The sequence below is a fragment of the Giraffa tippelskirchi genome, chromosome X, assembly GCF_054371585.1.
Source record: "Giraffa tippelskirchi isolate mGirTip1 chromosome X, T2T-mGirTip1v1.2.pri, whole genome shotgun sequence".
NCBI lineage: Eukaryota > Metazoa > Chordata > Mammalia > Artiodactyla > Giraffidae > Giraffa > Giraffa tippelskirchi.
In genome coordinates, this window is record NC_137289.1 from 101626681 (window position 1) to 101650161 (window position 23481).

Genomic DNA, 23481 nt, shown 5'->3' on the forward strand with positions numbered 1-23481 from the left:
ATGACAATAAAAACCAAGTCACATAATCTGATAAAGGGTCTTTGCTTCTATTTTCGTTGTAAAAGCAAAATTTTTTTAAATAGAAAAAAGAAGGAAGATCTGTCCAGACCCAACCCTCTGACACAAGGACCAGGTAAACCGTGACTGTCATTGTGCCCTAACCAGGCTTCTAAATCAGGGCCCCTCTGTTTTTCCAGCCCTGGCAAGAAATGAGCAGATTATGTTTTCTTCTGCAAATAAATGGCATAGAAAAGATGAGGGGAAATGTAGTATATTAAAGGACTCTAAGTGACATATCAACCACATGTAAGGTGTGGAGTTTTGGGGATTCCGATTTGCTCAAATAAACTGTAGAAATACATTTGTGAGACAACGAGGGAGATGGAAAAGCTATCAGGTAGTAGATGATGTTAAGGCAAACTTGGTCATTTTCTTGGGTACGGTATTGTGTCATGGTTATGTTAAAACTGGCCCTTACCTATTAAAGTGGATTTCTGGATGAAATAGGGCTTCCCTGGTGGCTCAGATGGTAAAGCGTCTGCCTGCAAAGCGGGAGACCCGGGTTCGATCCCTGGGTTGGGAAGATCCCCTGGAGAAGGAAATGGCAACCCACTCCAGTATTCTTGCCTGGAGAATCCCATGGACGGAGGACCCTGGTAGCCTACAGTCCATGGGGTCGCAAAGAGTCGGACACGACTGAGCGACTTCACTTTCACTTTCACTTTTCTGGATGAAACGAACTGATGTCTACACTTTGTTTCACAGTACTCCAGAAAAAAAAATGTTGAAGTGTGGTGGGGAATAGATGAAACAAAGGATTGAAGAAAGTTAATGATTGTTGAAATTGATGACTATGAACTTAATGGGCACATGGAATGCATTGTACTATTCTTTCTGCTTTTATGTGTTTGAAATGTTCTATAATAAAAAGCTAAAATTAAAAAGTGAAATGCTTGAATTACTGAGGGTAATGTGGGGGCAAGAGATGAGGAACAGGAAAAAAAAGAAAGAAACAAATACTCACACTCAAGAGAAGCATAGCAAGTGAAATAGGAAAAACGTCTGTGAAATACCAGTCAAAAATTCATGGACCGTCATGCCAACTGTAGATTCTTGCAGATTATAAACCAATCTCAAACAAACAGTGCTGGAAATGGCTCTGCAATCTGAAACAATGTTTATTTACCCAGAGAAAGAACTTTGAATAAAAGGCGATGTCTTCCTGATTTCTCAGGCGTACCTTATTTTTAAAAAATCACTTTTTTTTTGTTCTTGTTGAAGGATATATAAACAAATTAGGTACATAATAATATGTGCCTTTGGTAAGGATGCTGAGGGTGGTGTGCTTGAAACTTTCTTACCTAAAAGAAACCAGGTGATAGGACTTATTAACTCTCTCATATACAGTATGTAAGCTTGGTAGAGAAAATAATTAAGGTGCAAAGAGGTTTCTAGGGGTCAGAACCAAGGGCACACTTCCTAACCAAACTCAGCACCATCTGCAAAGCAGCTGCAATATAGCAAAGGAATCTTGCACTCTTTAGGAACTTCTGCCTAGGGTATCCTCTGTCCCCAGGTGTTCATTACCCTGAGACAGGGGGCTGCAATCTCTCCATCATGACAATATATATAGATGCGTGACAACAGCTTGTGGAAACAAAGAAAGAGGAAAGAGAGTTGAATGCTATCACCATAAATTCCCACTGTTTATATTGTAATATATTTCCTCCCCTCTTACATTCTGTGCATGTGTGTATTTTAGACGACTGAAATCATACTATTATAAATAGGATCGTTACAGTATAGTATGACCTGTTTTGTTTCGTTGTGTGTTTTTTTTTTTGACTTGACTTTATTTTGCTTTGCAAATATAGGTATATCAGTCCTCATAAAGATGTGAAAATTCAATCACATTTGCCCATGCATTAGTCAAGTTTCAGTTTCCAAAGAAGCAAAAATAGATGTAATCAGACCTGACCTTGAAAATCCACAGCATTTGATCTCCATAGGTCTGATTGACTCGTGGCAGACGGAAGGAGCCTCAAGTCTCTCGATCGCTGGCAACGTGTGAGGTGGGGGTTGGCAGGAGAAGAGGAAAAGAAGGTGGTCTAGGGTCACCACCTACCACTGTAGGTCACTTTCCCTTTTTACCATCCAGCTCATACACAGTGGGCCAACCCCTCCTTCTGGGGTACTCAAGATGGTTGGAAACAGAGCTGCAATAGGATAAATCCTAATGAAGAATCAGGGAAGTGACTGACAGCTGAAGAGAATCCATCCTTATTTTCAGAACCTCTTCTTTCTCTAAAGGAAGGCCTGCATGGGAAAGAAACCTGAGACCACTTACATGCAGAAATGATATTCAAAATAATGTACAAATGGTATGGTCATTTACACCAATGCATACATCATTGTAAAAGTGAAAACCATAAGTATATTCATTTTTGTCCCCCAATAAACTCTTTATGATAAAAGCATTGACACATGATGGAAGTTGTAGCTTAACAACCAATATCTATTAAAGTGTATAGAAGACGTTACTCGATATGACTTCTAAACTCTTGGGCAGCTCAATCACCGTATATGTAGCCTCTCGAGGTCCAAGTATTCGTCCTCTTTTCAGCATCTCAGTGTCGAGTTTCAGAATGTCAATTCACTCTGCTGGCTAGGTGAAGTAAGGTGGTAAACATGAAGTTTATTGGAAAATATTGGGAACACTTACATCTTTTTGTGCACCAGCCAGAGATGACTTATCACCAGAGGAAAATATCTGGGACATTATCTGTCAGGTGGGCTAGAATTCCAGGCATTACACTGGTAACACCTTTTCAAATTGCAATACATGTTCATCTGAGCATTTTCTCATTAACTCTGTTCTCTCAGGCACAGACAGTATAGTTTGGTAAGTTGATTCAGATGGTGTTCCTTCCGAATTTCACATTTTAAGTAAAATTTTACAAAGTTCTTTGGTTGAGACAGTTGAGAAGTGACCATCGGCCCAGGACTATCCCGGTTTTAGTGCCAAAATCCCTGTGTCCCGGAAAACGTCTCCCTGGGACACGGAAAACCTCAGGTTTCACAGATGGACACAGAAGGTTGGGGGAGAAGTACAGAACTTGCATGGAGACACCCCCCCCCCATTGTGGCTGAAAGCAACAGTGCTTTTACTGTCGAATGAATTACAGCCTTCCCTAGTCGCTGTGGCTCTTTTATCCCCTGACTGTTGATATTGACAAGCATGATTTGGGATCCACAATAATGGGCCATGTGTTGTTGCGTCACTGTGTGAGACAACTTGAGTGTGTGTGAGGCCCCAGCCTGACATTCAGCAGACACCCAGGGAGCAACTTACAAATAAACTTCCAGGTATTTGTTCCAGCGTTAGGCACAGAGAGGTGGAAAAGATCTTGTACAGGTATATTCTTTGCATCATTGATTGTAATGACAAACAGAAGAACATAACCAAAATATTTTCCATAAAGCAACTCAGAGTAATCAAGTCATTAACATTATGCAACCATTGAAATATAAGACAACCCTTTTATGTTCATTTTTAAAACAATAATCAGCAAAGTGCAATTTTTAAAGAATGATTGTTAAATAAGTGTTGAATGTATTTGAAGTGTAGTACATGATGGTTTGAGGTTATATATTTGTTGCTCAGTACCTCAGTCATGCCCAACTCTTTGTGACCCCATGGACTGCAGCAGGGGCTGCAGGCTGCGCCAGGCTTCCCTGTCCTTCACTATCTCCCAGAGTTTGCTAAAATTTATGTTCATTGAGTTGCCAATGCTATCCAACCATCTCATCCTCAGTAGCACCCTTCACTTCATGCCCTCATTCTTTCCCAGAATCAGGGTCTTTTCCGATGAGTCAGCTCTTTGCATCTGGTGGCCAAAGTATTGGAGCTTCAGCTCCAGCAACAGTCCTTCCAATGAATATTCAGGGTTGATTTCCTTTAGGATTGGCTGGTTTGATCTCCTTGCTGTCCAAGGGACTCTCAAGAGTCTTCTTCCGCACCACAGTTCGAAAGCATCAATTCTCTGGACTCAGTCTTCTGTATGGTCCAACTCTCACAACTGTACGTGACTACTGGAAAAACCATAGCTTTGACTATACAGGCTTTTGTCAGCAAAGTGATGCTTCTGCTTTATAATATGCTGTCTAGGTTTGTCATAGCTCTTCTTCCAAGGAGCAATCAGTCATTTAATTTCATGTATGCAGTCACCATCCGCCGTGATTTTGGCTCCCAGTAAAATAGTCTGTCACTGTTTCCATTTTTTTCCCCCTCTGTTTGCCATGAAGTGATGGGACCGGATGCCATGATCTTTGTTTTTCTGCATGTTGAGTTTTAAGCCAGCTTTTTCACTCTCCTCTTTCACCTTCATCAAGAGGCTCTTTAGTTCCTCTTCAACTTCTGCCCTCAGGGTGATGTCACCTGCCTGTCTGGGGTTATGGATATTTCTCCTATTTCTTGATTCTAGCTTGTGTTCCATCCAGCCTGGCATTTTGCATGATGTACTCTGTACATAATTTAAATAAGCCAGGTGACATTATACAGCCTTGACCTACTCCTTTCCCAATTTGGAACCTGTCCTTTGTTCCATGCTCGGTTCTAATTGTTGCGTCTTGACCTGCACACAGGTTTCTCGGGCTGCAGGTAAGGAGGTCTGGATGCGAAGAACTGACTCATTTGAAAGGACCCTGATGCTGGGAAAGATTGAAGGCAGGAGGAGAAGGGGATGACAGAGGATGAGATGGCTGGATGGCATCACCGACTCGATGGGCATGAGTTTGAGTAACCTCAGGGATTTTGTGATGGACAGGGAAGCCTGGCATGCTGCAGCCCATGGGATTGCAACGAGTTGGACACGACTTAGCAACTGAACTGATCTGAACTGAACTGATGCTTCCTAAGGTCCACTTGACTTCACACTCCAGGATGTCTGGCTCTAGGTGAGTGACCACACCATCGTGGCTATTCGGGTCGTTAAGACCTTTTTTGTACAGTTGTTCTGTGTATTCTTGCCATCTCTTGTTAATATCTTCTGCTTCTGTTAGGTCCATTCCATTTCTGCCCTTTATTGTGTCCAATTTGCATGCAATGTTCCCTTGGTATCTCCAATTTTCTTGAAAAGATCCCTAGTCTTTTTCATTCTATCGTTTTCCTCTATTTCTTTGCATTGTTCACTTAAGAAGGCTTTCTTACCTCTTCTTGCTCTTCTTTGGAACTCTGCATTCACTTCAGTATATCTTTCCCTTTCTCTCTGCCTTTCATTCATCTTCTTTTCTCAGCTATTTGTCTTATCTGTTCAGACAACTGTTCTTGCATTTCTTTTTCGTGGGGATGGTTCTGGTCACTGCCTCCTGTACAGTGTTACAAACTTCTGTCCATAGTTCTTCAGAAACTCTCTCGGCCAGATCTAACTGTTGAATGTGTTTGTCACCTCCACTGTGTAATCAGTAGGGATTTGATTTAGGTCGTGCTTGAATGGTCTAGTGGTTTTTCCCTACTTTCTGCAATTTGAGCCTGAATTTTGCAATAAAGAGTTCGTAATCTGAGCCACAGTCAGCTCCAGGTCTTGTTTTTGCTGACTGTATAGAGCCTCTCCATCTTCGGCTGCAAAGAATATAATCATTCTGATTTCGGTATTGACCATCCCGGGATGTCCATGTGTAGATTCATCTCTTGTGTTGTTGGGAGACGGCCTTTGTTATGATCAGCACGTTCTCTTAGCAAAACTCTGTTAGCCTTTTCCCACTTGCAATTTGTACTCCAAGGCCAAACTTGCCTGTTATTACTGGTATCTCTTGTCTTCCTACTTTTGCATTCCAGGCCCCTATGATTAAGAGGACATATTTTTTTGGTGTTAGTTCTAGAAGGCCTTGTACATCTTCACAGGACCATTCGACTTCAGCTTTTTTGCATTAGTGGATGGGGCATAGACTTGGATTACTGTGATTTTGAATGGCTTGCCTTGGAAATGAACCGAGATCATTCTGTTGTTTTTGAGATTGCACCAAAGTACTGCATTTTGGACTCTTTTGGTGACTATGAGGGCTACTCCATTTCTTCTATGGGATTCTCGCACACAGTAGTAGATATAATGGCCATCTGAAGTAAATTCGCCGATTTCTGTCCATTTTAGCTCACTGATTCCTAAGACGTCGATGTTCACTCTTGCCATCTCCTGTTTGACCACTTCCAATTTACCTTGATTTATGGACCTATCATTCCAGGTTCCTGTGCAATGTTGCTCTTTACAGCATCAGACTTTACTTTCACCACCATATACATCTACTACTGGGTGTCATTTCTGCCTTGGCTCAGCCTCTTCATTCTTCCTGGAGCTATTTTTGCACTCTTCCCAGTAGCATATTGGACACCTACGGACCTGAGGGGCTCATCTTTCAGTGTCATATCTTTGTGTCTTTTTATCCTGTTCGTGGTCTAAGATGTCCAAGGTGGTGCAATAGAAGGATGTGTGCTCATCTTCTTCTGGGAGAACACCAAATTTGCAAACAGCCGCTGAACAACCATCAGCAGGAGGATGTTGGTACCCACCGAAAAAGATACCCCACATCCAAGAACAAAGGAGAAGCTGCATCAAGATGGTAGGAGGGGCGCAATCATGTTATTATCAAACCCCATAACTTCCAGAGACTCTTAGAGGGCACGTACACAGACACAGACACAGACACAGACACAGACACACAGACACACACACACACACACACACACACACACACACACACACACACACACACACACACACACACCTTATGTGCACCAGGACCCAGAGAAAGAAGCACTGATCCACACAGGAGACTGAGGCAGACCTGCCTGTGAGTGTTTGAGCTTCTCCTGTGGAGGTGTAGGTCAGCAGTGGCCCGCCACGGGGACTAGGATACTGGCAGCAGCAGTCGTGGGAGGCACAACATGTGGCATACGTCCTCTTGGAGGAGGTCACCATGAGCCCTACCATAGAGCCACCAGGTGGGTGATCCTCAAACTGGAGAACAATTATACCAAAGAAGTTCTCATACCGTTGCGAAGATTCTAGGCCCCACAATTGACTTCCCTACCTGGGGATCTGGCAATGGGACTGAGAATCCCCAGGGAATCTGACTTTGAAGGTCAGAGGGATTTGATTACAGAACTTCCAGAGGACTGGGGAAACAGACTCTTGGCGGGTACAAACAAAACCTTGTGCATTACCAGGACCCAGGGGAAAGGATCAGTGACCCCACAAGAGACTGAGCCAGACTTGCCTGGGAGTGTTTGGGAGTCTCCAGTGGAGGCGTGGGTCGACAGTGGCCTGCTGCGGGGTCAGGGGCACTGGCAGCAGCAGTCCTGGGAGGCGCAGTGTGTTGGGATAAGTCCTCTTGAAGGAGGTCGCCATAGCCCTACCACAGAGCCTATAGCCCTACCATAGAGGGTGCAGACTCTAGGACTGGGCCACCTCAGGCCTAACTACAGGGAGGGAGCGCAGCCCCACTCATCGGCGGAAAATTGAACTAAAGATTTACTGAGCATGGCCCTGCCCACCAGAGTTAAGACTCAGTTTTCCCCACAGTCAGTCCCTCCCATCAGGAAGCTTGTACAAGCTCTTATCCTCATCCATCAGAGGGCAGACAGAAGAATCAGCAACTTCAGTCTCATGGGCTGCAGAATGAAAACCACATTCACAGAAAACTAACCAAAATGTGATCACATGGATCACAGCCTTGTGTAGCTCAAAGAAACTATGAGCCATGTCGTGCAGGGCCACCCAAGATGCACGCATCGTGGTGGAGAGTTCTAACAAAGCATGGTCCACTGGAGAAGGGAATGGCAAACCGCTTCAGCATTCTTGCCTTGAGAACCCAATAACAGTATGAAAAGGCAAAAAGATATGAAATACATATGGAATGCGTATATACATATTGAAATGATTACTACACCGAAACTAATTAACGTATCATCCCCTCACACATTTACCATTTTTGTTTGTATGAAGAGAGCACATGAAAGCTACTGTCTTAAAATTTTTCAGTATTCCATGCAGTACATCATTAACTATAGTCATCCTGTGCATTAGGTCTCGACGCTTATTCATCCTACACAACTGCGCGACTGCAACTTTGTAGTTCTTTACGTTGTGTTGTGGATTGCTTTCTAAGATACATTGTTAGTTTTAAAAACTCTAGGAGGCTCAATTTTTATTTTATTGCTGCCGTAAAATGAACTAAACCGTACACGTTTAAATTTATATTTCCATAGAAAAAATTGAACAAGCTCTGGGATTTGGTGATGGACAGGGAAGCCTGGCGTGCGGCATTCTATGGGGTCGCAAAGAGTTGAGCATGACTGAATGACTGAACTGTACCGAACCAGTTGCTGTGGCTCTTTTATCCCCTGACTATTGATATTGACAGCCATGATTTGGGGTTGTCATGGGTTGTTGCATCACTGTGTGAGACAACTTGAGTGGGCGTGAGGCCCCAGCCTGGAATTCAGTAGACACCCGGGGAGCAGCTTTCAAATAAACTTCCAGGTATTTGTTCCAGTTTTAGGCACACCGAGGTGGAAATGATCTGGTACACGTATATTCTTTGCATTGTTGATAGTAATGACAAACAGAAGAAAATAACTAAAATATCTTATATGAAGGAATTGTGCAAGTGGCCCATGTTGTAATCCTGAGTACTAACAGTCTGTTTATACCTTGAATGTACATCAACTGTTATTTGAATTGAGAGTGTGCTAGTTTAATTTTTAGTATTGTATATACGGGGATCATGTTTTCTAAGAATCAAATAACAAAGTTGACATTAATTACAATACTAATGCCTTCATGACCCCAATGAAGGCTTATTGTATTTTTTTTAATTACATGTGGAAGCTGGATTACAGAAATACAAGACCAAAACTGAACATAGTACACAAAATGTAGAATAGAATTTCGTGTCAGGCATGGTGGAAAAGGGGGACGTGAAAGGAATCCAAAGACTTATAAAAAAGCCACTGGTGTCCATTTGAAAACTGAGGCTGCTGAAATACCAAGGGCATATAACACTGAACCAATAGATATTATCATTTCCTTACCTTAATCTCTCTATGAAGCTGAGAAAAGTTACATATCCGGATTCAGAGACTGTGACAAAAAGGTAGATGAATACAAGTGAAAGTCTGCTCACAGATGTGTTGATTCCTTATGGTGTAGAGCTGACTCTGTCACATCTTACCAGCGATTGTACTTTTTACAGTATGTCAAGAAATACATCAAGTCACAGCAACTTTGATTTGAACAATGTAGTTTCAAACAATCCTATTGAATCCTACCAAGATTTTATAAAACTTTCTTATTTGATAGGGGTTGCATTGAATCTCTAGGTTGCTTTGGGTCATTTTTACAATATTGATTTTTCCAATCCAAGAACATGGTATATGTCTCCATCTGTTTGTGTTGTTTTTTGTTTCTTTCATCAGTATGTTATAGTTTTCTGTATATAGATCCTTTACTTCTTTAGGTAGGTTTATATTATGTATTTTATTCTTTTTGTTGCAACGGTATATGAGATTTTCCCCCTTAATTTCTCTTTCTGATGTTTTGTTGTGAGTGTGTGGGAATGCAAGTGATTTCTGTGTATTAACTTTGTATTCTGCAACTTTACTAAATTCATTGATTAGCTCTAATAGTTTTCTAGTGGCCTCTTTAGGATTTTCTATGTATTACATAACATGTCATCTGGAAACAGTGACTGTTTTACTTCTTCTTTTCGAATTTGGATTCCTTTTATTTCTTTTTCTTCTCTGATTGTCGTGGCCAGGACTTCCAAAACTATGCTGAAGAGTAGCGGCCAGAGTGGACATCCATGTCTTGCTCCTGATCCTAGAGGAAATGCTTTCAGTTTTTTCACCATTGAGAATAATGCTTGCTGTGGGTTTGTCATATATGGTATTATTATGTTGAGATAGGTTCCCTCTATGCCCCATTTCTGGAGAGTTTTTATCGTAAATCAGTGTTGAACTTTATCAAAAGCTTTTTTAGCCTGTATTGAGATGATAGTATGTTTTTTATTCTTCAGTTTCCTAATATGGTGTGTCACATTAATTGATTTGCACATATTGAAGAATTGTTGCATCTCTGGGATGAATACCACTTGATCATGGTGTGTGATCCTTTTAATGCGTTGCCGGATTCAGTTACGATTGATGGATTCAGCTCATTGACGATTTTTGCATTTATGTTCATCATTGACATTGGCCAGTAATTATTTTGTGTATGATCATCTTTTTCTGTTTTTGGTATTAAAGTGATAGTGGCCTCACAGAATGAGCATAGTAGTGTTCCTTCCTCTGCAGTTTTGTGGAAGAGTTTCAGAAGGGTAGGTGTTAACTCTTCTCTAAATGTTTGATATAATTCACCTGTGAAGCCATCTGGTCCTGGACTTCGGTTTGTTGGAGGACTTTTAATCGCAGTTTCAATTTCAATACTCATGGTTAATCTGTTCATATTTTCTATTTATTCCTGTTTCAGCCTTGGAAGTTTGTACCTTTGTACGAATTTGTCAATTTCTTCTAGGAGGTCCATTTTATTGGTGTATAGCTGCTTGTGGTGGTCTCTTATGATCTTTTCTATTTCTGTGCTGTCCATTTTAACTTCTCCTTTTTCATTTCTAATTTTATTGATTTGGGTCCTCTCTCTCTCCCTTTTTTTTTTTTTTTTCTTGATGAGTCTGGCTAAAGATGTATCAATTTTGTTTATCTTCTCAAGGTGTCTGCTTTTACTTTCATTGATCTTGGCTATTCTCATCTATACTTCATTTATTTCTGCTCTGATCTGTATGATTTATTTCCTACTACCAACTTTGGGTTTTGTTTGTTCTTTTTTCTCTAGTTGCTTTAAGTGTAAGGTTAGGTGCTTATTGAGACTTTCTGTTTCTTGAGGTAGATTATATTGCTACATACTTCCTTCTCAGCACTGCTTTTGCTATATCCCATAGGTTTTGGATCATCGTATTTTCATTGTCATTTGTCTCTAGGTACTTTTTGATTTCCTCTTCAATTTCTTCACTGATCCATTGGTTATTTAGTAACACATTGTTTAGCTTTCATGTGTTTCTGTTTTTTATAGTTTTTTCCCTATACTTGATTTCTAATCTCAAAGCACTGTGGTCAGAACAGATATTTGATATTATTTTAATTTTCTTAAATTTACCAAGGCTTGATTTGTGGCCCAAGATTCTCTATCCTGAAGAATGTTTTGTGTGCACTTGAGAAAAAGGTGTATTCTGCTGCTTCAGATGGAATGTCCTATCAGTATCAATTAAATCTGTCTAGGCTAATGTGTCAAGTAAGGCTTGTGTTTCCTTACTAATTTTCTGTCTGGGAGAGCTGTCCATTGGTGTTAGTGAGGTGTTAAAGTTCCCCACTCTTATTGTGTCAGTGTCTGTTTTATGGTTATTGTATTTGCCTTATGAACTGAAGTACTCCTATGCTGGGTGCATATATATTTACAATTGTTATATCTTCTTGGATTGAGCCCTTGAACATTATGTGGTGTCCTTCCTTATCTCTTGTAACAGCCTTTATTTTAAAATCTATTTTGTCTGATATGAGTATTGCTACTGTGGCTTCCTTTTGATTTCCATTTGCATAGAGAATCTTTTTCCACCCCCTCACTTTAAATCTGTATGTTTCCCTAGGTCTGAGGTGGTTCTCTTGTAGACAGTATATGTGTGAGTCTTGTTTTTGTATCAATTCGGCCAGTCTATGTCTTTTGGTTGGAGCATTTAATCTATTTGCACTTCAGGTAATTACTGATATGCATGTTCCTATTGCCATTTTCTTATTCGGGGGTTATTTATATAGGTCTTTTTTCTTCCCTTTCTCTTTTGTTCTGTTCTGTTGTGTTCTGATGATCTTGGGTTGCTTTTTCTCTTTTTGTGAGTGTATTTATTGTAATTTTTTGGTTTGCATTTCCCATGATGTTTTGATATTGTAGGCTTTATATATACAAGGTTGTTCTAAGTTGCTGGTCTCTTAATTTCAAATGCAATTCCCATTTCCTGTATTTGTACTCTCCTCTTCTCATGGTTGTTGGTTTTGATATCATATTTGTGTATGAATGATTTCCTGCTGTTAGTGTATGTTTGCCTTTACCAGTGAGCTTTCCCATTTGTGATTTTCTTGTTTCTATTTGTGGCCTTAGTTTTTCTCATGCCTAGAGAAGTTCCTTTAGCATTTGTTGTAAAGCTAGTTTGAATCTGGTGCTGAATTCATTTAGCTTTAGCTTGTCTGTAAAGCTTTTGATTTCTCTGTCAAATCTGTGTGAGAGCCTTGCTGGGTAGAGTATCCTTGGCTGTAGGTTTTCCCCCTTCATCACTTCAAATATATCCTGCCACTCCCTTCTGGCCTGCAGAGTTTCTGCTGAAAAAATAAGCTGATAACCTTATAGGGAGTCTGTTGTATGTTTTGTTGTTGTTGTTGTTGTTATTGTTGCTTTTAAATATTTTTTATCTGTATTTAATGTTTATTAGTTTGATTAATATATTTCTCAGCATGTTCCTCCTTGGGTTTATCCTGTATGGGACTCCATGTGCCTCCTGGACATGGGCGACTATTCCTTTTCCCATGTTAGGGAAGTTTGCAACTATAATCTCTTCAAATATTGTCTCAGGCCCTTTCCCTTTCGCTTCTTCTTCTGGGGCTCCTGTAATTCAAATGTCTGTGGGTTTAAAGTTGTTCCATAGGTCTCTGAGACTGTCCTCATTTCTTTTCATTCTTTTTTCTTTATTCTGTTCCATGGCAGTGATTTCCACCTTTCTGTCTTCCAGCTCAGCAGTCCATTTATCTGTCTCAGTTATTCTGTTATTGATTCCTTCTAGTGTATTTTTCATTTTAGTTACTGTATTGTTTATCTCTGTTTGCTTATTCTTTAGTTCTTCTAGGTCTTTGTTAAATACATCTTGCATCTTCTCGATCTGTGCCTCCATTCTTTTTCTGAGATCTTGGATCATCTGTACTATCATTGTTCTGAATTCTTTTTCAGGTAGATTGCTTATCTTCTCTTCATTCAGTTGTTCTTGTAGGTTTTTATCTTGCTGCTTGGTCTGCAATTTACTTCTTTTCATCTTACTTTGTCTAACTTACTTTGTTTGTGGTCTCGTTTCCACAGACTGAAAGATCATGGTTCTTCTTGCTTCTAGTGTCTGTCCCCTGGTGGGTAAGGTTGGTCCAGAAGCGTGTGCTGTTATCCCCTTGATAAGGGGTTTGACTGGTGTTTGGGGGACTAGAGCCTGCCCTGGATATTGAAGAGCTCTTCCCCTTTGCTCTGTGGTTGTCACTGCTCTGTCAGGGGTGGGGTCTGCTCCCCAGTTGTTGGAGTAGATAGCCCCAGATCTATTACTTAGCCGTGTTTCTGATCTGTGGTGCAAGGTAAGTGGGATTGGAACACTCCCACTGGGAAAGAAGCCACTGAGCATTCCTCCTCTGGAGCTGTTCACCTGTGAATGTGCTTTGTTTTGTCCCCTTTTGCCCACTGTGTGGACTCACAAAACACACTGCTCTTGGTCCCACCTTAACTGTAGGTATGCTAGCAACTGGCCCTGGAGACTCTCAGGCATTGTCTTCACATTTACTAGTGCAGATCCACTGCTGTCAGGTTCCAGGGCTTCAGTAGTCATGCACCTGGACCCTCTCTGGGTGCTGTGGGGGCAGTTCAGACTCTGGCCTGGCCAAAATCCTGTTTATATGTGCCCATAAAGCCCACAGAAACTAGAACAAGATCCATCCCAGTGGCAGGAACCACTTACTGCCCTTTTGGATGTTTTGCAGGCACTGAATTTAGGAAGCCATCAGTGGAGGTGTAATTCCATGGGTTGTGCAGTTGCAAGGAGAGTTTTCAGCTCTTCTTCTCAGTCACATGGCCCCTGGGTTTCAGCTGTGGCTTCAGCCCCACCTCTGTATGTGTTCCTTCCACCAGAGTCTGCTCCAGAGTTTGGCATAGCACACGATCCCATCAAGCAGGAAGGAGCCAGGGCAGTCAGCGATTGGGGTGAGTAGGTTGCCCAGGCGGAAGGCGAGAAGAGTGTAGGAGAGCTGATAGTAGGGACACATGTTCTGGCTCTGGGGGGAGCCCTCCGTAGTGCCCATGGAGGCAGGGGCTGGCACATTAGGAGAGAGGCTGCAGTGGTGGCCCCGCCCCCTGCACATCACTGAACAATTGTGCTTCCCCTCTGCGGCGGTCTAGGTTTCCTCCATAAGCACTCCTGTTTGCACAGCTCCTCACTCCCAACCCCTCAGGCCATCTCTTCACAATCAGCAGCAGGCCCCTTTCTGGGTCCACCCTCCCAACCCCAAGTTCCAGCACCTTGTCCCCATGCTCACCAGCAGACACCCATCTCAGACTGAGGTGTGTAGGGCCATAGCACAGACCATCTGTGTACGTCTCACTGTGCTTGCCTGCAGCTAACCAGCCACTGGGCTCTCTTCCGAGCCTCCTGAAGCTCCCACTCTGTCCCAGTTGCTCTCTTCGCCAGTGAGGGGTGTCTCCCCAGATGTGAGAGCCTCTCCTTACACACAGCACCCCACCAGAGACACAGGTCCTGTCCTTCTTCCTCTCTCTTCCTTTTCCCTTATTCTTCCTTTGGTGCTATCTGGTTACCTGGGGACCCCGCTCATCCTTTCAGGTGTCCAAGTTCCTCTGCCACTGTTTAGCAGGTGTTTGATGAGAATTGCTCCATTCGTAGATATATTCTTGATGTGTTTGCAGGTGGAGATAAACTCCCCATCCTCCTACTTCTTCACCATCTTGGAAAGTCCTCCAGTATGGCCATTTTAATAATACAAAATATTCCAGTCCAAGAGCATAGGATATATTTCCACTTCGTTACATCATCTTCAACTTCCTTCATAGCAATTTAATAGCTTTCAGAGTATAGGTCATTCACGTCCCTGGATAAATTTATTCCTAGGTATTTTATTCTTTTTGATGCGATTTTAAATGGAATATTTTATGTTCTCTTTCTGATATTTTATTATTGTGTATCGAAATGCAACTGATTCCTACATATTATTAATCCCACATCCTCAATGCTACTGAATTCACATATCAGTCCTAATAGTTTGGGGTGGAGACTTTAGGGTTTTCCATAAAAAGTACCAGGCTTCCCAGGTGGTGCTAGTGGTAAAGAATCCGATGTAGGAGACATCGGAGACATGGGTTTGATCCCTGGGTCGAGAAGATTCCCTGGAATAGGAAATGACAACCCACTCCAGGATTCTTGCCTGTAAAACCCCATGGACAGAGGAGCCTGGAGGGCTACCGTCCATGGGGTTGCAAATAGTCAGACATGACTGAGCGACTGAGCCCCAGCATATGAAGTACCACAGTCCTGTGCTATGGTTTTTCCAGTAGTCATGTATGGATGTGAGAGTTGGAGCATAAACAAGGCTGAGTGCCGAAGAGTTGATGCTTTTGAACTGTGGTGTTGGAGAAGACTCTTGAGAGTCGCTTGGACTGCAAGGAGGTCAAGCCAGTCGATCCTAAAGGAAATCAGTCCTGAATATTCATCGGAAGGACTGATGCTGAAGCTGAAGCTCCAATACTTTGGCCACCTGATGTGAAGAGCTAACTCATTGGGAAAGGCCCTGATCTAGGGAAAGATAGAAGGCAAGAGGAGAAAGGGACGACAGAGGATGAGATGTTTGGATTGCATCACTGACTCAATGGACATGAGTTTGATTTGAGCAAGCTCTGCGAGATGGTGAAGGACAGGGAAGCCTGGCGTGCTGCAGTTCATGGGGTCGCAAAGGGTCGAACACGACTGAGCGACTGAACAAATGTGCAAATAATGACAGTTTTATTTCTTCCCTTCCAATTTGGATGTCTGTTATTTCTTTTCCTTTTCTGATCGCTATGACTAGGAAAATAGTAGTGGAGAGAGTGGATATTCTTGTCTTGCTCCTGAATTTATAAGAAAGACTTTCAGCTTTTCACCATTGAGTATGATGTTAGCTGTGGGTGTATATATATATATATATATATATATATATATGAATGACCTTTATTACCTTGAGCTATGTTCCATCTATACCCACGTTGGTAGAAGTTTTTATCATGAATGGATGTTGAATTTTTCTCAAATGCTTTTTCTGTACTTATGAGATGATTATGTGGTTTTTCTCCTTCCTTTTGTTAAGGTGGTGTATCACTTGATAGATTTGAGAATACTGAACCAGCCTTGCGTCTCTGGAATAAATCAACCTTTATCATGGTGTAATAGCAAGGAGAGATACAGCCTTCCTAAGTGAACAATGCAAAGAAATAGAAGAAAACAATAGAATGGGAAAGACTAGCGATCTCTTTACGAAAATTGGAGATACTAAGGGAGCACGGCAAGGACCTAACAAAAGCAGAAGAGATTAAGAAGAGGTGGAAAGAGTACACAGAAGAACTATACAAAAAAGCTCTTAATGACCCAGACAACCAAGATGGTGTGATCACTCACCTAAAGCCAGACATCCTAAAGTGTGAAGTACAGTGGGCCATAGCAAGCATTACTATGAGCAAAGCTAGTGGAGGAAGTGGAATTCCAGCTGAGCTATTTCAAATTCTAAAAGAGGATACTGATAAAGTGCTGCATTCAATATGCTAGCAAATTTGCAAAACTCAGCAGTGGCCACAGGACTGGAAAAAGTCAGTTTTCATTCCAATCTCAAAGAATGTCAATACCAAAGAATGTTCAAATTACTATACAATTGTACTCATCTCACATGCTAGCAAGATTATGCTTAAAATCCTTCAAGCTATGTTTTCCTCTAAGAGTTTTATAGTTTCTGGTCTTGCATTTAGGTCTTTAATCCATTTTGAGTTTATCTTCGTGTACGGTGTTAGGAAGTGTTCTAATTTCATTCTTTTACACGTAGCTGTCCAGTTTTCCCAGCACCACTTATTGAAGAGGCTGATACAGCCACCATGGAAGACGGTATGGAGATTCCTTAAAACACGAGGAGTAAAACCACCATATGACCCAGCAATCCCACTCCTAGGCACATACCCTGAGGAAACCAAAATTGAAAGAGACACATGTATCCCATTGTTCACTGCAGCACTATTTACAATAGCTAGAACATGGAAGCAACCTAGATGTCCATTGACAGATGAATGGATAAGGATGTTGTGGTATATATACACAATGGAATATTACTCAGCCATAAAAAGGAACACATTTGAGTCAGTTCTAATGAGGTGGATGAACCTAGAACCTATTATACAGAGTGAAGTGAGTCAGAAAGAGAAAGATAAATACCGTATTCTAACACATATATACGGAATCTAGAAAAATGGTACTGAAGAATTTATTTACGGGGCAACAATGGAGAAACAGACATGGAGAATAGACTTATGGACATGAGGAGAGGGGAGGAGAGGGTGAGATGTATGGAAAGAGTAACATGGAAACTTACATTCAGTTCAGTTCAGTCGCTCAGTCGTGTCCGACTCTGCGACCCCACGAACCGCAGCACTCCAGGCCTCCCTGTCCATCACCAACTCCCGGAGTCTACCCAAACCCATGTCCATCGAGTCGGTGATGCCATCCAGCCATCTCATCCTCTGTCGTCCCCTTCTCCTCCCGCCCCTAATCCTTCCCAACATCAGGGTCTTTTCCAATGAGTCAACTCTTCGCATGAGGTGGCCAAAGTATTGGAGTTTCAGCTTCAACATCAGTCCTTCCAATGAACACCCAGGACTGATCTCCTTTAGGATGGACTGGTTGGGTCTCCTTGCAGTCCAAGAGACTCTCAAGAGTCTTCTCCAACACCACAGTTCAAAAGCATCAATTCTTCAGCGCTCGGCTTTCTTCACCGTCCAACCCTCACATCCATACATGATTACTGGAAAAACCATAGCCTTGACTAGACTGCCATATGTTAAATAGCTAGCCAACGGGAATTTGCTGTATGGCTCAGGAAACTCAAAAAGGGGTTCTGTATCTATCTAGAGGGGTGGGATGGGGAGGGAGATGGGTACAGAATGAAGCAGGGCAAAGACTAATAGAGTTCCGCCAAGAGAACGCACTAGTCATAGCAAACACCCTCTTCCAACAACACAAGAGAAGTCCCTACACATGGACATCACCAGATGGTCGACACCGAAATCAGATTGATTATATTCTTTGCAGCCAAAGATGGAGAAGCTCTACACAGTCAGCAAAAACAAGACCGGGAGCTGACTGTGGCTCAGATCATGAACTCCTTATTGCCAAATTCAGACTGAAATTGAAGAAAGTGGAGAAAACCACTAGACCATGCAGGTATGACCTAAATCAAATCCCTTATGACTATACAGTAGAAGTGAGAAATAGATTTAAAGGACTAGATCTGGTAGACAGAATGCCTGTTGAACTATGGGTGGAGGTTTGTGACATTGTACAGGAGACAGGAATCAAGACCAGCCCCAAGAAAAAGAAATGCAGAAAAGCAAAATGGCTGTCTGACGAGGCCTTACAAATAGCTGTGAAAAGACAGGGAGCCAAAAGCAAAGGAGAAAAGGAAAGATATACCCATTTGAATGCAGAGTTCCAAAGAATAGCAAGGAGAGATAAGAAAGCCTTCCTCACCGATCAATGCAAAGAAATAGATGAAAACCGTAGACTGGGAAAGACTAGAGATCTTTTCAAGAAAATTAGAGATACCAAGGGAACATTTCATGCAAAGATGGGCTCAATAAAGGACAGAAATGGTAGGGACCTAACAGAAGCGGAAGATATTAAGAAGAGGTGGCAAGAATACACAGAAGAATTGTACAAAAAAGTTCTTGACGACCCAGACAATCACGAAGGTGTGATCACTCACCTAGAGCCAGACATCCTGCAATGTGAAGTCAAGTGGGCCTTAGGAAGCATCACTACAAACAACGCTAGTGGAGGTGATGGAATTCCAGTTGAGCTGTTTCAAATCCTGAAAGATGACGCTGTGAAAGTGCTGCACTCAATATGCCAGCAAATTTGGAAAACTCAGCAGGGCCACAGGACTGGAAAAGGTCAGTTTTCATTCCAATCCCTAAGAAAGGCAAGGCCAAAGGATGCTCAAACTACTGCACAATTGCACTCATCTCGCACGCCAGTAAACTAATGCTCAAAATTCTCCAAGCAAGGCTTCAGCAATACGTGAACCGTGAACTTCCAGATGTTCAAGCTGGTTTTAGAAAAGGCAGAGGAACCAGAGATCAAATTTCAAACATCATTTCGATCATAAAAAAAAGCAAGAGAATAAAAAAAAATAAATCTACTTCTGCTTCATTTGACTGTGTGGATCACAATAAACTGTCAATATTCTTAAAGAGATGGGAATACCAGACCACCTTACCTGCCTCCTCAGAAACCTGTATGCATGAGAAAAGCAACAGTTAGAATTGGACACAGAACAATGGACTGGTTCAAAATTGGGAAAGGAGCACGTGAAGGCTGTGTGTTGTCATCCTGCTTATTTAACTTACTTGCAGTGTACATCATACGAAATGCTGGGCTGGATGACTGACAAGCTGAAATCAAGATTTCTGGGAGAAATAACAACAGCCTTAGATATGCAGATAATATCACCCTAATGGTAGACCCATGGGCTCACAAAGAGTCAGACACGGCTGTGCAACTGAACTGAACTGAACTGAATGGCAGAAAACAAGGAGGAACTAAAAAGGCTTCTTGATGAAAGTGAAAGAGAAGAGTGACAAAGCTGGCTTAAAACTCAACATTAACAAAATGAAGATCATGGCATCTGGTCCCATCACTTCTTGGGAAATAGATGGGGAAACAATGGCAACAGTGACAGACTTCATTTTCTTGGGCTCCAAAATCACTGCAAATGGTGACTGCAGCCATGAAATGAAAAGATGCTTGCTCCTTGGAAGAAAAGTTATGACCAACCTAGACAGCATATTAAAAAGCAGAGACATTACTTTGCCAACAAAGGTCCATCTAGTCAAAGCTATGGTTTTTCCAGTCGTCATGTATGGATGTGAGAGTTGGACTATAAAGAAGGGGACGACAGAGGATGAGATGGTTGGATGGCATCACTGACTCAATGGACATGAGCAAGCTCTGGGAGTTGGTGATGGACAGGGAAGCCTGTTGTGCTGCAGTTCATGGGGTCACAAAGAGTCAGACACAACTTAGCGACTGAACAACAAATAATTAGTGATGTTGACCATTTTTTTCATGTGTTTGTTCATCATCTTCATGTGTTTGTATGCCTTCTTCGGAGAAATGTCTATTTAGATCTTACACCCATTTTTTGATTGTTTTTGTTGTTGTTGATATTGTGCTGCATGAGCTGTTTGTATATTTTGGAGGTTAATCCCTTGTCAATGACTTCATTTGCAAATATTCCCTCCCATTCTGTGAATTTTCCTTTTGATTTGTTTATTGTTTCCTTTGTTATGCAAAAAATGCTTTTAAGTTTAATTTGGTTCAATTTTTTTTAATTTTTGTTTTTATTTTCACTACTCTAGGAGGTGTGTCAAAAAAGATCTTGATGCAATTTATGTCAAAGAGTGAATTTCTTATATTTTCCTCTATGAGTTTTATAGTATCCAGCCTTACATTTAGGTCTTTAATCTATTTTGTGTTTATTTTTGTGTACGGTGTTAGGGAGTATTCTAATTTCACTCTATTATATGTAGCTATCTAGTTTCCCCACCACCATTTATTGAAGAGACTATCTTTTCTCCATTGTATAATACTCTTGGCTCCTTCATCATAGATTAGTTGATCATAGGTGTATATTGTATTATACATGCACCAGAGGAGTTGGTATTTCTAACATAAGTGTATAAAAATCCTCTTTGTGTATAAATGAGGCCTTGTGAAGAGCTCAATCATGCCATAATTGATCTGTATATGGAATGGTCTGCTTAAAAAGAGACACATTTGTATTCTCTTTGCAAACATCATTCCAAGCTTCTTTCTTGCCCCACCTCTGATGGAGAATTAAACTGATTGCCCTGCATTTTCTACTTCTTTGTGATGAGCAAGATGTGGTGTGTCAGGCCTAGGTAGGAGGCTTAAACTGAAATCACATCCCAAATCTACGTTTCACTAACATGTAATACTGGGCCAGTAACAGAATTTTGTGTTGTGCATAGCTCTCCTAGGGCTGATGGGAGGGCTAAATGCAATGATATTCGTAAAGAATTTATTTAGTACAGAGCAGGCACATGGTTGGAACTAAAAAATTATCTATCTAACCCCATTTTTCAGTATCCAAATATTCTCCTGGTCCCCAAGGTATCCTTAGGAAGCTTGGGCTCTCTGGAAGCCCATTTCCCTGCATATCACAAGGTATCACCTAAGTAGACTTCTTTCTATAAATTTTCCTCTGCCATCTCTCTCTTCACTTCACCAAATGTTTCTTGTCCTGTGCTACAGTTACCACGATAGGGTCTGTCTTACGGTTGACTCTGCCTGACAAGTAAGGAATATGAGGCTGAAGCCTTGCTTGGAGAATTTTGAGCATTAGTTTACTGGCGTGCGAGATGAGTGCAATTGTGCAGTAGTTTGAGCATCCTTTGGCCTTGCCTTTCTTAGGGATTGGAATGAAAACTGACCTTTTCCAGTCCTGTGGCCCTGCTGAGTTTTCCAAATTTGCTGGCATATTGAGTGCAGCACTTTCACAGCGTCATCTTTCAGGATTTGAAACAGCTCAACTGGAATTCCATCACCTCCACTAGCGTTGTTTGTAGTGATGCTTCCTAAGGCCCACTTGACTTCACATTGCAGGATGTCTGGCTCTAGGTGAGTGATCACACCTTCGTGATTGTCTGGGTCGTCAAGAACTTTTTTGTACAATTCTTCTGTGTATTCTTGCCACCTCTTCTTAATATCTTCCGCTTCTGTTAGGTCCCTACCATTTCTGTCCTTTATTGAGCCCATCTTTGCATGAAATGTTCCCTTGGTATCTCTAATTTTCTTGAAAAGATCTCTAGTCTTTCCCAGTCTACGGTTTTCATCTATTTCTTTGCATTGATCGGTGAGGAAGGCTTTCTTATCTCTCCTTGCTATTCTTTGGAACTCTGCATTCAAATGGGTATATCTTTCCTTTTCTCCTTTGCTTTTGGCTCCCTGCCTTTTCACAGCTATTTGTAAGGCCTCGTCAGACAGCCATTTTGCTTTTCTGCATTTCTTTTTCTTGGGGCTGGTCTTGATTCCTGTCTCCTGTACAATGTCACAAACCTCCACCCATAGTTCAACAGGCATTCTGTCTACCAGATCTAGTCCTTTAAATCTATTTCTCACTTCTACTGTATAGTCATAAGGGATTTGATTTAGGTCATACCTGCATGGTCTAGTGGTTTTCTCCACTTTCTTCAATTTCAGTCTGAATTTGGCAATAAGGAGTTCATGATCTGAGCCACAGTCAGCTCCCGGTCTTGTTTTTGCTGACTGTGTAGAGCTTCTCCATCTTTGGCTGCAAAGAATATAATCAATCTGATTTCGGTGTCGACCATCTGGTGATGTCCATGTGTAGGGACTTCTCTTGTGTTGTTGGAAGAGGGTGTTTGCTATGACTAGTGCGTTCTCTTGGCGGAACTCTATTAGTCTTTGCCCTGCTTCATTCTGTACCCATCTCCCTCCCCATCCCACCCCTCTAGATAGATACAGAACCCCTTTTTGAGTTTCCTGAGCCATACAGCAAATTCCCGTTGGCTAGCTATTTAACATATGGCAGTCTAGTCAAGGCTATGGTTTTTCCAGTAATCATGTATGGATGTGAGGGTTGGACGGTGAAGAAAGCCGAGCGCTGAAGAATTGATGCTTTTGAACTGTGGTGTTGGAGAAGACTCTTGAGAGTCTCTTGGACTGCAAGGAGACCCAACCAGTCCATCCTAAAGGAGATCAGTCCTGGGTGTTCATTGGAAGGACTGATGTTGAAGCTGAAACTCCAATACTTTGGCCACCTCATGCGAAGAGTTGACTCATTGGAAAAGACCCTGATGTTGGGAAGGATTAGGGGCGGGAGGAGAAGGGGACGACAGAGGATGAGATGGCTGGATGGCATCACCGACTCGATGGACATGGGTTTGGGTAGACTCCGGGAGTTGGTGATGGACAGGGAGGCCTGGAGTGCTGCGGTTCGTGGGGTCGCAGAGTCGGACACGACTGAGCGACTGAACTGAACTGAATGTAAGTTTCCATGTTACTCTTTCCATACATCTCACCCTCTCCTCCCCTCTCCTCATGTCCATAAGTCTATTCTCCATGTCTGTTTCTCCATTGTTGCCCCGTAAATAAATTCTTCAGTACCATTTTTCTAGATTCCGTATATATGTGTTAGAATACGGTATTTATCTTTCTCTTTCTGACTCACTTCACTCTGTATAATAGGTTCTAGGTTCATCCACCTCATTAGAACTGACTCAAATGTGTTCCTTTTTATGGCTGAGTAATATTCCATTGTGTATATATACCACAACATCCTTATCCATTCATCTGTCA

The 23481-nt window shown here is 41.8% G+C and overlaps 1 non-coding gene across 1 annotated transcript; it reads left to right on the forward strand.

Annotated features, from left to right (window-relative positions):
• Positions 1-511: 511 nt before the first annotated feature.
• Positions 512-583, forward strand: TRNAC-GCA (transfer RNA cysteine (anticodon GCA)). The gene has a single exon. It is a non-coding gene; the product is annotated as a tRNA-Cys (tRNA).
• Positions 584-23481: the final 22898 nt, after the last annotated feature.